At 52.3% G+C, this 13,047-nt stretch overlaps 1 long non-coding RNA gene across 1 annotated transcript in view; it reads left to right on the top strand.

Annotated features, from left to right (window-relative positions):
* LOC134933664 (uncharacterized) overlaps nucleotides 1-8,932 on the top strand; it is a 45,039-nt gene extending 36,107 nt beyond the window's left edge. The window contains exon 3 of the long non-coding RNA XR_010179752.1: nucleotides 7,416-8,932. This is a non-coding gene — a long non-coding RNA (uncharacterized LOC134933664). The remainder of the gene's footprint in view (nucleotides 1-7,415) is intronic.
* Nucleotides 8,933-13,047: the final 4,115 nt, after the last annotated feature.

The following is a 13,047-nucleotide window of genomic DNA, read 5'->3' as shown; positions in this document are numbered from 1 at the left end:
GCTCCGCCCACCCCTCGCCAGCCATTGGTGCCCACTGCTATGCAGGCCGCCCCCCGTCGCCAGCCATTGGTGCATACTGCTATGCAGCCCGCCCCCCCTCGCCAGCCATTGGTGCCCACTGTAATGCATCCCGCCCCCCTCGACAGCCATTGGTGCCCGCTCCGCTCCGCCCCCCCCCCCTCCTCAAATAACTAAGACTGTCACAGTGGCTGCGATTGTGCACAGACAGCTGCACCAGCTTCAGCCTCCGTCGAGGCTCCGCACCACCTCACCAGCCATTGGTCCCCACTCCTATGCAGCCCGCACCCCCCCCCCTCGCCAGCCATTGGATCAAACTCCGCACCGGCCCCCCCTCCTTTGCTAACGCTGGGCGGAGTCACAGGCACAGATCTGGGTGGCTGGATGCAGGCCAGGAACAGTCCCCCTCCCTCGGTCCCCCCATCCCCGCCCAGTCCCCTCCCCATCTTTGCCCACTCCCCTCTCTCCCCACTTCCTGCACCCTGGTGACACTGCAGCCGCTGACTGCTCACCTGCCGCACAGTCCGGAGGAGAATGCCGTGGACGAACACTGACTGCCGCACCATCCCACCCGCGGCACCCACAGACTTCACATCATCCGCCACCCACCCGCGGCACACACCCCACACCCTTCCACCCGCAGCACCCACACCTGCGGCACCCCCCACCCGCGGCACTCCCGCCCCTCCCCCACCCGCGGCACTCCCGCCCCTCCCCCACCCATGGCAGCAACATCTGCAGCACCCCCGCGCCCCTCCCCCACCCGCGGCACTACCGCCCCCTCCCCCACCCATAGCAGCCACATCTGCAGCACCCCCCACCCCTCCGCCACCCGCGGCATTCTCGCCCCTCCCCCACCCGCGGCCCTCACACCCCCTCCCCCACCCATAGTACCCACAAACCGCGCCGCCCCCCTCCTCTCCCACCCGTGGCACCCCCGCCCCTCCCCCACCCCCGTACCCACCTCTCCCCCCCCTACACCCCCGCACCTCCCCCACCCCATACCCACCTCTCCCCCCCTACCCCCCCCGCACCTTCCCCACCCGCGGCACCCACAGCATCCACCACATCTGCCCCCCACTTGCGGCACACGCCCCTCCCCCACCCGCTGCACTCCCTCCCCCACCCATAGCACCCCCATACCCACCCGCAGCACCCCCGCACCTCCCCCATCCCACCCCCATACCCACCTCTCCCCCCCGCACCCTCCACCCCACCTGCTGCACCCACAGCATCCACCACATCCCCCCCCACCCGTAGCTAACACCACCCCCCCCCACCCGCGGCACCCCCATACCCACCTCTCCCCCCATACACCACCGCTCCCTCCACCCTTCCTGCCCCACCCCTCCCCCACCCGCGGCACCCACAGCATCCACCACATACGCCCCCCACCCGCGATACTCCTGCCCCCTTCCCCCACCCGTAGCACCCACAATCCGCGGCACCCCCTGCCCCTCCCCCACCCGCGGCACTCCCACCACTACACCCCGGACATAAAACCCGCCCGCCCCCCACCCGCCTCGCACCCCCTACCCCACCCGTAGCACCCGCAGCACCCCCACCCCTCCCACACCCACGGCACTCCCGCCCCCACCCGCAACACCCCCCGCCCCTCCTCCACCCATGGCACCCACCACATACCCCTCCCCCACCCCCACCCCGCCCCTCCCCCCCCACCCCCGCACCTCCCCCACCTCTCCCCCCGCTACACCCCCGCACCCTCCCCCAACCCACCCCCATACCCACCTCTCCCCCCCCGCACCTCCCCCCCCACGGCACACACAGCATCCACCACATCCGCCCCCACCCGCGGCACATGCCCCTCCCCCACCCCTAGCACCCACACCCGCAGCACCCACCACCCCTCCCCCACCCGCCGCACCCCCATACCCACCTCTCCCCCGCGCTACACCCCCGCATCCTCCACTCCGCCCGCCGCACAATAGCATCCACCACATCTGCCCCCCAACCGCTGCACATGCCCCCCCTCCCACCCACAGCATCCACCACATCCCCCTCCCACCCGCGGCACTCCCGCTTCCTCCCCTACCCACAGTGCATCCGGACCCCCACCACACCCCCGCAGCCGCCACTCCCCCAACCACAGCACCTCCGGCCCTCTCCCCCACCCACATCATCTATAGACACCTTCCCCCATTCGTGGACCTACCACACCTCCCCCACCCGCAGCACCTCCGGACCCCATCCACGGCTCCCCTGCAGCCACCCCTCCACCCGCAGCACTTCTAGAACCTATCACCCAACCTCACCCCCCCTGCAACCCCACCTCCCCAAACCCCCCCCCACTACATCGCCCCTCCCCCATGCACACCACCTCCAGACCCCCTCCTTCATCCACAGCCCCCCGCACCAACCCCTCCCCACCAACAGCATCTACACTACCCTTCCGCACCCGCACCTCCTCCACCCGCAGAACCTCTAGACCCCCTCCCCCATCCGCGCCCCCTCCACACCTACGCCTCCCCCACCGACAGCACCTCTGCACCCTTTCCGCCATCCGTGCCACTGCACCCACCCCTCCACCACCCGCAACACCTCTGGACCCCCTCCCGCACCCACCCCTCCACCACACGTAGCACCTCGGACACCATCCGCAGCCGCTACAAGTGATTCCCTGAATCGGGGTGATCAGCGGCATGGATAGGCACCTCCACCTCACTGAACCCACCCCCTTTCCAAACCCCCACACACACACTGAACTTCTGTGAGTATAGTTGCTACCAATGGACATTGGATTAATAAAAAAAAAGTAATACTGTGGCTATTATGTGTCTAAGCGACACTGCTACCTGTGGCCATTGTGTATAAGTGGCACAGTTCCCTGTGGCCACTGTGTGTATACGCAGCTCTGGTACCAGTGGCCATTGTGTGTATAAGTGACACTGCTACCTGTGGCCATTGTGTCTATAAGCGCCACTGCTACCTGTGGCCATTGTGTGTATAAGTGGTGCTGCTACCTGTGGCCATTGTGTGTATAAGTGACACTGCTACCAGTGGCCATTGTGTGTATAAGCGGTGCTGCTAAAAGTGGCCATTGTGTGTATAAGTGGTGCTGCTACCTGTGGCAATTGTGTGTATAAGCGGCTCAGCTACCTGTGGCCACTGTGTGTATAAGTGCCTCTGTTACCTATGGGAATTGTGTGTAGAAGTGGCACTGCTACCGGGGTCCATTGTGTGTATAAGCAACACTGCTACCTGTGCTCATTGTGTGTATAAACTGCTTTGTTACCTGTGGGCACGTTGTGTATCAACGTCTCTGCTACCTGTGGCCACTGTGTGTATCAGCGGCTCTGCTACCTGTGGGCACTGTGTGTATAAGCGGCTCTGCTACCTGTGGGCACTGTGTGTATAAGCGGCTCTGCTATCTGTGGGTATTGTGTGTATAAGCTGCCCTGCTACCTCTGGCCACTGTGTGGATACGTGGCTCTGATACCTGTGTCCACTGTGTGGATACGTGGCTCCGTTACCTGTGGCCATTGTGTGTATAAGCAGCTCAGCTACCTGTGTCCATTGTGTGTATATGCGGCTCTGATACCTGTGGCCACTGTGTGTATAAGCTGCGCTGCATACACTAGCAGTATATACTACACTATGTTATTCATTGTGCCCTGCGGCCACTCTTTACGCCCTCACAAAGGGCTATGCCCCCTTGACAATCGCACGCCCTTCCCCCTTGCAATATTTACCCACTAGCATAAACTTTTTTGCAGGTAATACTCCATATAATAACAATTATAGCACAGCTGAAGCCCGTGCAGGGGTTAACGGGTCGTAGCCTCTTGCAACGGTATTTTCTGTCTAACACCTTGCCTCTCTTTATCCTCTCCCTACCACCCTGACTCTCCCTATCCTTTACCGATCGCACCGCGTTTCTGTACATTCCCTTTCTCCCCCCCTACGCCTCTCTATCTTTTCTCAACTGGACACCATTTCTGTATGTCCTCTATACTGCCCTGTGTTTCTGATTCTGTTATCTACCGGCCTGCGTATGTCCAAAGGTGTGCAGGGGTTAACGGTGCGTAGCCCCAAACGACGGTGTGAAGAGCGCCTGTAGGGCACGATGAATCACCTAGTGAGTAATATATGAACATATGGCAGCAGTGTCTGTATAATATTATATCACTTGGTGATATAATCCGCTTATACTGGGATCAGACCAGTAAGAGCCCACACTGTTTATGGTGATAGTGGAAGAATATAGTCATTTAACAGGCCACCACTATCGGCGGGCAGGAGATAATAGAGAATGCTAATAATCCACAAATGCATCAATATGACAAGAAATCGAAGGCTGTGACCTTAATAAGATATTTCTCCGCAGCCCAGATATCTGTCAGCGTTACTCCTGCGGAGGGTGGTCATACGGTGATAGTGCAGCTTGTGTAAGAGCCTAATTGGAATGTATAGTTATTGGCAGACATAGCTGTGCGAAGACAAATTCTACTAATACGGTATCCCTCCCTGGGGCCGGATTTGTCCTATCGGACACAGGTCATGCCCCAGCGGCTTGAGCTAGCCTGGAGAAACCTAAGCAAGAGATTGGGAATTTATATTTGAAATTATTGATAAATTCAAGTATTCTGCTAGTCGACACGGCAATTATATTTAATGTCAACAGGGAGCGCTCCTTTTTAACCCTATGGATGTTCTAATAAGAATGCCCCGTTCACTGCCTCACTGTGTAATTAATACATGAGTATGTTAGCTGCTGTTGTGTGGCTGTGCAGGACTTCCAGTGACACTGAGCTCATGTGACCATCCAGAGCCAATGAGCTGAAAGCTGGCAGTGTGATGATGTCACGGGATGTTTCTCAGAGGTACACTGCCCCATCCATTACATATTGAAGTCCACATTCTGAGAAATGCCAACTGAAAGTGAGACTGAGAGCCGCCGACAGTGTATCAGCACTGGGAGCCGCAGCTGAGACCCTTGTAGGCTGTGATTAGATTGTGTTCAACCTCCACAGCTTCGTGCATATGGGAAATGCAGTCAAACCTCCGAAAAGTGCATTTTCTGAAGTATGGCCGCATTTTTGACATTGATGCTTCCAGCCCACTATGGGGGTCATTCCGAGTTGATCGCTATCTGCCTTTGGTCGCAGCGCAGCGATCAGGCAAAAAAAAATCAGCATTTCTGCGCATGCGTATGGGCCGCAGTGCGCACGCGCGACGTACTTTCACAAAAAACTATGCAGTTTCACACAAGGTCGAGCAACGCTTTTCAGTCGCTCTGCTGATCGGTGAGTGATTGACAGGAATGGGGCGTTTCTGGGAGGTAACTGACCGTTTTCCGGGAGTGTGCTAAAAAAACACAGGCGTGTCAGGTAAAAACGCAGGCGTGCCTGGGGAAACGGGGAAGTGGCTGGCCAAATGCAGGGCATGCTTGTGACGTCAAAACAGGAACTAAACAGACTGAAGTGATCCCAAGGAAGGAGTAGGTCTGCAGCTACTCTGAAACTGCTTGAAAAAAAAATAACAACCCCGTTCTGCGATCCTTTTGGTCGCACTTCTGCTAACCTAACATACACTCCCAGAAGGCGGCGGCTTAGCGTTTGCACTGCTGCTAAAAGCAGCTAGCGAGCGATCAACTCGGAATGAGTGACATTGAGAGATACTGAGAGATATCGACAGATACTGAGAATTCTTGAGAGATACTGAGATCTGTTATATTTCAAGTACTGTGGATTCCTGACTTGTGCAAGTGCCTGAATTTGTGCAAACAGTGTGACTGGGGGCTCTGCAAACCTTGGCAAACATTTGTGGCTTGATGCAGGGTAAATAGCAATAGCATAGGGTGTAAATTACTTAGAATACATGTGAAAATTAATGTATTTGCGGCTGCGCGCACATCTCACGACATCTCTCCGGTCTTACTGTTTCATAGCTGCAAGCGGTTTGTAGTAGCACACGTAAGGGTCTGAGGCAGCCGCAGCAGGCTACTCCCTGCCTTACGCTGATGCCAGAATAAGCCAAAGGTCCACGCGTCTGCATGTGGAAGCCATTTTACCCGGATTCCCGAACCTACAGGAAGGGTGCAGCTGCTGCCCCAGTACTGAAAGGGTTAAATTGCCTTCCAGTCTAAATATTAGCTGACTCCCGTACAGCACACGCTGTATCTTTCCTCCAACAGCGCCTACTGACGCACCCACACCCTGGCAACCGGACAGGACCCCGCGTCGGAGGGTGAGGTGGGCGAGGCTGGCTGAGACTTCATCACATTGTCTGATGGCTGGATCTATACTGCACTTATACATGAACAGTTTTCCAGGTGTATTATATAGAACTATTCAGTATGGAATATAACTTATTTACAAGCAAATAAGTTGACAGAATTCAGGGGTCTATGTACTAAGCAGTGATAAAAGTGGAGAAGTGAGCCAACACTGACGTAACATTTATAATTTACATACTATAAAAGTATACAGAGCGGCTGATTGGTTGCCATGGGCAACTTCTCCACTGGCTCACTTCTCCACTTTTATCACTGCTTAGTACATGCCCCCTAAGCCTTGGAGAGTGATAAAGTGCAGAGAGATAAAGTACCAGCCAATCAGCTCCTAACTGTCATTTTTCAAACACAGCCTGTAACATGGCAGGTAGGAGCTGATTGGCTGGCATTTTATCAGTGATCCTTACTGAATTAGCCCCTGAGTCCCCTAATTTCAATCCTTGGAACCCCTTTTCCTCTAAGGGGGAGAAGTATCAAACCTTGGAGAGTGAGATGTGGAGAAGTTGCCCATAGCAACCGATTAGTCATTTTATAGCCTGTGATAGATAAATGACAGCTAGAAGCTGATGAGTTGCCACGGGCAACTACACCACTTTATCTCCCTTGACAGTTCAATCCACCCTTAATCCTACTACTTCCACTTTCTGATGACAAACTGTGTCAGTAAATAACTGATAGCTGTCAGTTAAACTGTTTTTAGAAAGTAAGAAGTAAAAGTCTTTCCCATTGGGGCTGCATAGCGCTGGTGTTGGTTATGGATCTTCGGGGGAGGCAAAGCTTCATCATTATTTTATATTACTGTTGTTTATCCACTAGTGTAGTCTCTCCCATTCTTTGCAATAGTCCATTAAATGTAATGAGGTTAATGAGGTTTTTACACAGTGGGAATGGACGGGAAAAACTCTGAGTGGGTGCATGCGAGCTCGTCCTGTGTATATAAACCAGGGGTATACGGCAAGTGCAGTGCGGAGCCTTTATATACTGTATATCGTCACATGCAGCCTACAGCAGCAGCACCACTGGGTAGCCGGCCCTATGGGTGTGGTTGCTCTGAATGATTCATTCATTGTCTAATGTTACCGTGTTGTTCTGCTACAATCAATCAATACATTCTCATTCACTCTAACTCCCTTCCAATCCACAGGGGACTCTCCGCAGTAATCCATCACCCGGACCTGTGTGCGAGGATTACCTGAGCTACTTCTGGATCCTCTGTGTGTATTTTATTGAACCACCAAGACAATGGTCTTGTTTTTAAGTCGTTTAGGGACCTATATATCAAAGCATATTTGTGGGATATCCCACAGAAAACACCCTATCGGAGCCCTGCGTGTGCTTTTAGTTATATTCCAGGCAAAACTTAATTTCTTGTTGCCGCTATAAGCCATTTCCCTGCCAGGCCTGGTAATCAGAGACTCATGGTGACAAGATGGCGTCACACGGTTGCTGCAGAGTTGTCAGCTGCACATTCATGCTGTAAATCTCCCGTCCTATCACATCCCATTGGTGCAGTATTGCACTGAGGTCAGGAGACTGTGTCGGCCTTTGGGGTAGACGGACCGCATTGTCCTCTTCATGGAACCAGTGTGAGATGCGATCTGGCGTGTTATCCTGCTGGGGCAGCCATTAGAGGATGGGTAGGCTGTGGCCTAGAGGGAGGCACGTGGTCAGCAGCTGTACCCAGGTAGGCTGTGGCATTTATACAATGCTCAGTTGGTGTTATGGGGCCTAATGTGTGCTAAAAAAACATTCTCCTCACCATTACACCCCCTCCGGCCTAGTACATTGACACAAAGATGGATCCAGATAATCATGTTGTTTATGCCACATTCTAACCCCACCATCTGGAAGTCACAGCAGACATTGAGATTGGTCAGACCAGGCAATGTCTACCCATCTTCCACTGCCCAGTGTTGGTAGCCTGTGCCCAGTGTAGCCTCAGTTTCCTGCCCTTAGCTGACAGCAGCAAACTTCCCAACATTCTCATACCCCATAGTGGGTGAAAGGGGTGCGCCCTCTTACCTGCAAAGCCACGCCCCCTGGTGCATGGCTTTGTGGGGGCATGACACCCAGCCTCTCCCAGCACTAACTGGATGGTGTGCAGTGTGTACATGCATGCAGAGCAGCAACCAAGTGCCCCCCACCAACCCCCCTCACAGGGGACACTGCGGCCCGCGGGCAGAACAATGGGACAGTACTTGAAAAGTGTGACTCTCCCGCCAAAATCAGGACAGTTGGTGTACACGCAGGGGTGGAACACAGTGTGGTCTCTTGCTGCTGTAGCCCATCTACTTCAAGGTTCCACATGCTGTGGGCTCAGAGACGTTTTTCTGCCTATCACTGGTGTAAAACAGGGTTATTTGAGTTGCCATCACCTCCCTCTCAACTTGGACTAATCTGCCCATTCTTCTGTGACCTCTCTCATTGACAAGACTGTAGTGCATGAAGATAAGCGGTTTCTAAGACAGTCATACCAGCCCATCTGGCATCAGCAATCGTTCCACACCAATCACATCTCTTCCCCATTTTGGTGTTTGGTCTGAACAACAACTGAACCTCTTGACCATGTTTGCCTCCCTCAGGCTAAGACTCCATGCGACCATAGCCTATACTTTATTCGCTGTTAGGTTGAATATTGGTACAGCCCACAAAATGGCTGCCTCCACCTCACTAAATCGTGTTTTGTTTTCTGTCAATAAAAATGACACCGCAATTAAAAGTAGAACTTTGTTTTGATTTCCTTCCCATATTGAGCCCCTGACAGATCCCATTACACTCTGAAGCTTTTAGCGCGGTACATTTCTCAGCACCGAATGAATCTCGCCTTCGAGTCCCTGGAAAATTCACAAGTGCCCTGCTGATTTGATAAGCTGATTAATTGTAATGAAGTGTTTGTGCTACGGCTCAGCAATCATCTCAAGCACCTGTTTAGTTCTGCAAACACATAGATGGGATAATTCAGGTGCTCCGGCCGCCTCTGACAGAATAACACGCAGATCTGAGGAGAGCAGATCTAAGATAACACAGACATGTTCCTGTTGGTGATTAAAGTGTAGCCTGGTGTTAAATGGCGGATGGTGAAATCAGAGGAGCCTATGCGGCTGACAGGGGTAGCGGGGCCCTGTAACAGTGTAACCGCATCAGTGACTAACGTCAGGTAGTCGTAGTGTAATAGGATATTACGCTATAAGATGTGACGACATATGATTGACAGGAGGCTCCGACAGTGATTACAGCCAAAACTGCCTTCAGAATAATCTGGTTAATTATTAATGTTCCTCATTAAGTGATGCCACTGTAGACTAATCCATTATTTAACTCAGGGCAGAGTCGTATGTCTGACTGGAGAGTTATGTGCAGTTTCAGACTGGCGATTGAAGAATGACGGACAAACCTTAGTGACTTTCCTGCCAATAAAAACAAGGCAGTATAATAAACACACCTCGGCATTGTGTAGTATAATGGTAATTTAATTAACCTATAAAAAAAATACTCCTACATAAAACTGAATTCTCGTGAGTATATAGCAGGCATTCCTAACTGGGGTGCGAGCTCTTAGTGAATGTGCTAGTTGTGGTGGTAGTACAGCCAGTAAATTCCACCCTTATCACCCAACGCGTTTTACTGCAAAGGACTTTTTTATACACTTTGCCTTGTACACGACCTAGGTGGTCATTTCGAGTTGTTCGCTCGCTAGCTGCTTTTAGCAGCCGTGCAAACGCTGAGCCGCCGCCCTCTGGGAGTGTATTTTAGCTTTGCAGAAGTGCGAATGAAAGGATCGCAGAGCGGCTACAAAATAATTTTGTGCAGTTTCAGAGTAGCTCCAGACCTACTCAGCATTTGCGATCACTTCAGTTCCTGTTTTGACGTCACGAACACGCCCTGCGTTCGGCCAGCCACGCCTGCGTTTTTATCTGGCACGCCTGCGTTTTTCCGCACACTCCCTGAAAACAGTCAGTTGACACCCAGAAACGCCCTCTTCCTGTCAATCACTCTGCGGCCAGCAGTGCGACTGAAAAGCTTCGCTAGACCTTGTGTTAAACAACATCTTTCGTTGTAATAGTATGACGCGCGTGCGCATTGCGCCGCATATGCATGCGCAGAAGTGCTGATTTTTTGCCTGATCGCTGCGCTGCGACCGAAATCTGCTAGCAAACAACTCGGATTGACCCCCTTATACACGTTGCAATGTATAAGGAAAAGCATACAAATAGGTTAGGGATACCGACGCCTGTTCCAATTTTAACGGATTCCTCTCTATGAAACAGGGTTTATCATTGGATAACATGGAGAGGGGTTATCTTGTATTTCCAACTGGATTACAACTTTACAGGGACGTCACAAATCCTATAACTTTAACTTATTTTCAGCATCGACTGACTGCGCAATAAAATTGTGAGATACGCGTCTTACTGTCAACTATCTTCTCAAAATGTGCAGCTCACAAGTAGATAGGTTAGAACTGACATTACTGTTTGTAGTGCACTATAGTGTACATTTCAGGAAGGCCCTGCCTTTAAACATAACCTATAATGATTACCTCATAATAGCCTGCGGCAGAGTTACCTCAGAGAAGTGTTCCTGGGGATGAGACCTTAAATTTGCTGTATTATGTAAACGTCTCCCCTCCCCCTGACAGAACAGGTAACAGAATCTGCAGCTGAGGTTGTAGTCTTTGATTTTTCACAGCATGACCTGGAACTTCAATCACAGAACGCCGCCTTTTATAGCTGCTGAGAAAATCAGGACAAGATGCGTAATTATGATTGCATAACTGAACTTATAATTGCCACAACTTGTTTTATAGAAGGAATGGTGCAAGTTCTAGAGGTGACGCAGGATCTACAGTGATTTTCTCAGAGTAAAAGCTTGACGCTAACTTCATATGGTAAAAATAAATAAGGCCCCGGCCTTGCTTCGCCCCCTCTTACATTTATCTTGAAATACTCGCATGGGGCTCTGTTTATCGATGTTACTGTTGACATAATTAGCGCACATCGATGGAGCGTCACTGAGCAGCTGCATAATCAGATCATTAAACATCTTATCTTCAGCCACGGAGGTTTCATTTGGAAAGCACCAACGGCTTCTGGAATGTTGCAATAAAAATAAAAGAATTGTAAAATCAAATATTGTTTTACAACATCTATAGCAGAGCAGAGTGCTATTGTGCTCAGCTGTCAGTGGAATGTGCAGAGCAGAGTGCTATTGTGCGCAGCTGTCAGTGGAATGTGCAGAGCAGAGTGCTATTGTGCGCAGCTGTCAGTGGAATGTGCAGAGCAGAGTACTATTGTGCGCAGCTGTCAGTGGAATGTGTAGAGCAGAGTGCTATTGTGAGCAGCTGTCAGTGGAATGTGCAGAGCAGAGTGCTATTGTGCGCAGCTGTCAGTGGAATGTGCAGAGCAGAGTGCCATTGTGCACAGCTGTCAGTGGAATGTGCAGAGCAGAGTACTATTGTGCGCAGCTGCTAGTGGAATGTGCAGAGCAGAGTGCTATTGTGCGCAGCTGTCAGTGGAATGTGCAGAGCAGAGTGCTATTGTGCGCAGCTATCAGTGGAATGTGCAGAGCAGCGTGCTATTGTGCGCAGCTGCTAGTGGAATGTGCAGAGCAGAGTGCTATTGTGCGCAGCTGCCAGTGGAATGTGCAGAGCAGAGTGCTATTGTGCGCAGCTATCAGTGGAATGTGCAGAGCAGAGTGCTATTGTGCGCAGCTGTCAGTGGAATGTGCAGAGCAGAGTGCCATTGTGCGCAGCTGTCAGTGGAATGTGCAGAGCAGAGTACTATTGTGCGCAGCTGCCAGTGGAATGTGCAGAGCATAGTGCTATTGTGCGCAGCTGTCAGTGGAATGTGCAGAGCAGAGTGCTATTGTGCGCAGCTGTCAGTGGAATGTGCAGAGCAGCGTGCTATTGTGCGCAGCTGCTAGTGGAATGTGCAGAGCAGAGTGCTATTGTGCGCAGCTGCCAGTGGAATGTGCAGAGCAGAGTGCTATTGTGCGCAGCTGTCAGTGGAACGTGCAGAGCAGAATGCTATTGTGCGCAGCTGTCAGTGGAATGTGCAGAGCAGAGTGCTGTTGTGCGCAGCTATCAGTGGATAAAATGTGCAGAGCAGAGTGCTATTGTGCGCAGCTATCAGTGGAATGTGCAGAGCAGAGTACTATTGTGCGCAGCTGCTAGTGGAATGTGCAGAGCAGAGTGCTATTGTGCGCAGCTGTCAGTGGAATGTGCAGAGCAGAGTGCTATTGTGCGCAGCTGTCAGTGGAATGTGCAGAGCAGCGTGCTATTGTGCGCAGCTGCTAGTGGAATGTGCAGAGCAGAGTGCTATTGTGCGCAGCTGCCAGTGGAATGTGCAGAGCAGAGTGCTATTGTGCGCAGCTGCTAGTGGAATGTGCAGAGCAGAGTGCTATTGTGCGCAGCTGTCAGTGGAATGTGCAGAGCAGAGTGCTATTGTGCGCAGCTGTCAGTGGAATGTGCAGAGCAGAGTGCTATTGTGCGCAGCTGCCAGTGGAATGTGCAGAGCAGAGTGCTATTGTGCGCAGCTGTCAGTGGAACGTGCAGAGCAGAGTGCTATTGTGCGCAGCTGTCAGTGGAATGTGCAGAGCAGAGTGCTGTTGTGCGCAGCTATCAGTGGATAAAATGTGCAGAGCAGAGTGCTATTGTGCGCAGCTATCAGTGGAATATGCAGAGCAGAGTGCTATTGTGAGCAGCTGCCAGTGGAATATGCAGAGCAGAGTGCTATTGTGCGCAGCTGTCAGTGGAATGTGCAGAGCAGAGTGCTATT

The sequence above is a fragment of the Pseudophryne corroboree genome, chromosome 6 (genome assembly GCF_028390025.1).
Source record: "Pseudophryne corroboree isolate aPseCor3 chromosome 6, aPseCor3.hap2, whole genome shotgun sequence".
NCBI lineage: Eukaryota > Metazoa > Chordata > Amphibia > Anura > Myobatrachidae > Pseudophryne > Pseudophryne corroboree.
This window is presented reverse-complemented; position numbering and strand designations above follow the sequence as displayed.